The sequence below is a fragment of the Oryzias latipes genome, chromosome 5, assembly GCF_053564925.1.
Source record: "Oryzias latipes strain Hd-rR chromosome 5, Olatipes_Hd-rR_3.1".
Classification (NCBI taxonomy): domain Eukaryota; kingdom Metazoa; phylum Chordata; class Actinopteri; order Beloniformes; family Adrianichthyidae; genus Oryzias; species Oryzias latipes.
This window is the reverse complement of record NC_136241.1, coordinates 9,716,715-9,720,405: the sequence shown is the minus strand read 5'-3', so window position 1 is coordinate 9,720,405 and position 3,691 is coordinate 9,716,715. Positions and strand designations below refer to the sequence as shown.

The window sequence follows — 3,691 nt, the reverse complement described above, 5'->3', positions numbered from 1 at the left end:
TCAAGTTTACTATAGTGCAAAACATCCTTGATCCAGATTTCTAATGTAGTTCAGGTTGGAGGGGCAACTAGAGGATCAGTGATAAGAACTCGAAGGCAGTAGTCCAATTTTGAATGAGTGATGGACATGAACAAAACATATGAGTTAGAGAGGCGGGCAATTGGTGACAACGATCACATTCAGGACTAATCAACATAACCAACTTTGATCTCGATCTGCTTCCTGCCTTTATCTCCAAATCATCTACCATGAGCGGTTCCTCTGATGGATTAATTCCTGATCTTACCCATCCTTGTCACTCCCAAAGACTGCTTCAGCAGTTTTTTAGTGATGTTCATGCACGTTTTGAGTTTGAGCTCTCCCTTGTCAGTCAATCAAGATTCAGGTTAATAATCATCCACAGCTAATTTATTTCAGTTACAGTAATAGTCTTCAGTCTATATAGGTGTCATGTTTTCAGTTCATCATGGTCAGGTCATATGCTTTGTCAAATTTTTGTTTCTCCGCGGATTTGATCATATTCTAGTTTTTTTATTACATGTTTAAGTCTCTTCCACCAAGCCTGGTATCCTGCACATTGGGTCCTACACCACCAGTTCCTGACAAACAGATCTAAAAAAAAGATCTACTGTTCTTTATTCTTACTGTTATCTGAACTTGCTTGAAGATGCACTCCAAAGAACATCTACTTTATTAATAGGAGTGATATTTTGTAATTAATTTTCATTTCAGATGGTCTACAAAATCTGAGGGAAGTGTCGATCTAAAATTTCAATAAGAAAAAGATCTGTTCCAGGTGAGGGTGGCAGGAAGGTCGAGGGTGTTCCAGCAGAGCTGGCTGTACCGACAGGTCTCATAACTGTAGCGATGTCCAGAGAAAAAGCCTATTTACAAAAAAAAAATGAAAACAGCTCATACAATGTTTCCAGCCAGTTGGTTGGACATGTCTAGAATCAGTACAGCATAAGTACATGCATGGACGACGACTCTGGGAGAATCCATTCAGTGATGGCGGAAAATCCAGCTTTTATTTTGATAGTCCATTTCAGCTCATCAGCAAGTTAACCCTTGCGCTATCTTAGATGACCCCACCCTTACTGTTCTCCCTACTATGACAAAGGTGGATAAAGGTGGAAAGATTTCATGTAATCCATGGACACCAGTGAAGATCACAAATCATTGAAGAAAAAAGGTTCAGAGCACTGTCTAGTGGGTCTAGATGACCCAACTCCCAGCGTTAAAGTGCCCAGGATAGCACAAGGGTTAGATAATTGGACTTTAATTATTAAAGTCCAATTTTAATAATTAAATAAGGAATTATTTCCTTATTAACAGACAGTGTTTGTGATGAAGTGTCCATGGTGGAAACAGATGGTCTTTTTGACATTGTGCTCTGTCATGCAGCATTCTAGTTATGCCAAAATAGATGTGTAACCGGCAGGTATGCCTGTGACAGGTGCATGCCTGCTTGATTGGGGATGTAGTTCAGCTGTGTCTGCCCCTTTATAAAGGAACAGGGAGTGAGTTGACAGACAGTGGCTGCCTGCCTGCATGGTGGTATGTATGGTTGAAGCTCCTCTTTTTGGGAGGACGTAGATCACCTTTTGCTCATTTTTATTCTGCTCGTTTAACTAGATGCTGTAAGCGGCTGGAGGTGTTGCAGATGTCATGAGCCACTGCGTGTTCTTTACCCACCTTTTTTTTTTTATACATTTTAATGTGTTTTTAGAGTGGTGCTGTATTTATTGTGTGGTTGACTCTGATTTCTTTTTATTGTTGCATAGGTCTGAGTCGGGCGCCGGTGCGTGTGGTGTTGGTGAGGGGGGCCCCTTGTGGCAGCGTCGTCCTCACTCCAGTTCCCTCACTGTATTTGTTTATTTCCCTTTTAGTGTGTAGTGGAAGTTTCTTTTGCACGTTTTTCATATTGTGTGTGGATTTGTTTTTTTAGCACGGAGTGGAGTGAGGTGCGCTGCCGCCTACTGGCTTAGTCCACGGCCGCTCTCTTCCCTTTCCCCCCTGCGCAGGCGGTCGGCTCGGCCTTCCTGTTTTTATTCCTGCTCCCCCTTTTATTTTATCTGTATGCTGCTAATCAGAGTAAAACTGCACTTTTAGATTTTAAATTGTTCATTTAATTAAATTTTTTATAAGCTTTTATGGTCTCAGCCATTTTTGTTTTGGTGGCTCCACTCTGCACTGACGGTACCTTGGTCACAGATGGAAAAAAATATATAGCTGTGTCATGGTGCCTCGGTCAGACTCCTCCCCCTCCAGCTTGGCTCCACTCTGTTCCTGATTACCCTCCAGCTGCCGTCACTCCACTCATCATCCTCTGCTGTTTAAAAGGAGATCCAACGCCACTAATCAACGCCAGATCGTTACCCATTACGGTGACTAGTATGGTCTTGTCTAGCTCTTTTGCTTCTAGTCTGAATCCAAGTCCTGGCTCTAACCTTGTCTCCTTGTCTCAGGATTCCTGCCCACGAGTGACGTCAGTGTGGACCCCTCTCTCTCTCTCTGCCGTTTTGGAAAGAATCGGTGAATCGCCGCGCTCGTACCTCCAGCCGTGCCACAGCCGTTTGCCCATCTGGATCACCTCTCGCCTGCTCAAAGTTCCATCCCTGGGAAAACAATAAACAACTCTTACCTGCCACTCGCCTGTGCTCTTTCTGGGTTCCAGCGTCTGAGTCCGCCTCGCATTGAAATCATGACAAGCTGAATCTGGGATGACAGTAGACGTGCTAATCAACAGAATACTTGTAGAGTCCATCAGCATTCCTCAAGCTCTGCCTTGACTTTTAGTTCTCTGCTAACATGAATTATGAATAAATATCCAAAACGAAAGGGATTCATGAATGCAAATGAAAAAGCACTAAACCACAAGAGAAACTGTCTTTTTTTTTATAATGCTTTCATCTCCTCTGGCCCCTTCCAGACATAAGGCACTGCTGTCCCAATGTTACATTTTTCTGTTCTGCTTTCTGTTTTAGCCTAATTTGTATTTATCTCTTTTAAAAAGATGTAAAAAGTAGTCTATAGCAGTATACAAAAAGTCAAATTTTTTCTCAAACTATTGTGTATTTAATTTTATTTATGATATTAGTAAAATGGTCACAATATTTTGTAAACTTAAGTTAAAAAAAATCTAATTGAGATGCAGAGACATAGACGAATACAAGCAGAGAAACGTGCAATATACACTATTTTTCACACATTTTTGTCGTGTTTTCTTCCTTTTCAAATACAGACAGTTGCTAAAGCTACAAAGTGTCACATTAAAGGGTGTGACCTGGTTTGTGCTTGAAAGATGGGACATGCCAGCTTAGTCATCTTTCTAAAAGAGTCCTATTTTCTAAACCTGCTTTAAATCATTTTAAAATTGCACTACTGAAGAAAACTGCAGTATTAACACTATTCAATCAGAAATATTTTGTGAGTAACTGAAAAAGAGTACACACGGCAATGATACATAGTCATGATTGTTTCATGACTGAGAATCAGGACTCATGAAGTCACGAGTTTATTTTATGGGAAACTTGGCGCTGAAAAATACGGAGCCAATGACCTAACATGGGTAAAATAATAAATATCTTGTTGCCACAAATTAATATCTTGTTCCCAAAAATTAATATCTCATTCCCACGCAATGATTAAGATGTGCAAACTAAACAATATCTTGTTCCCACAAAATAAT

The 3,691-nt window shown here is 40.7% G+C and overlaps 1 long non-coding RNA gene across 1 annotated transcript; it reads left to right on the top strand.

Moving 5' to 3' along the window:
• The first annotated feature begins 1,375 nt into the window (after nucleotides 1–1,375).
• On the top strand, nucleotides 1,376–2,863 carry LOC144992292 (uncharacterized). Its single transcript, XR_013656161.1, has 3 exons — nucleotides 1,376–1,557; nucleotides 1,636–2,387; nucleotides 2,469–2,863. It is a non-coding gene; the product is annotated as an uncharacterized LOC144992292 (long non-coding RNA).
• The last annotated feature ends 828 nt before the right edge of the window (nucleotides 2,864–3,691 follow it).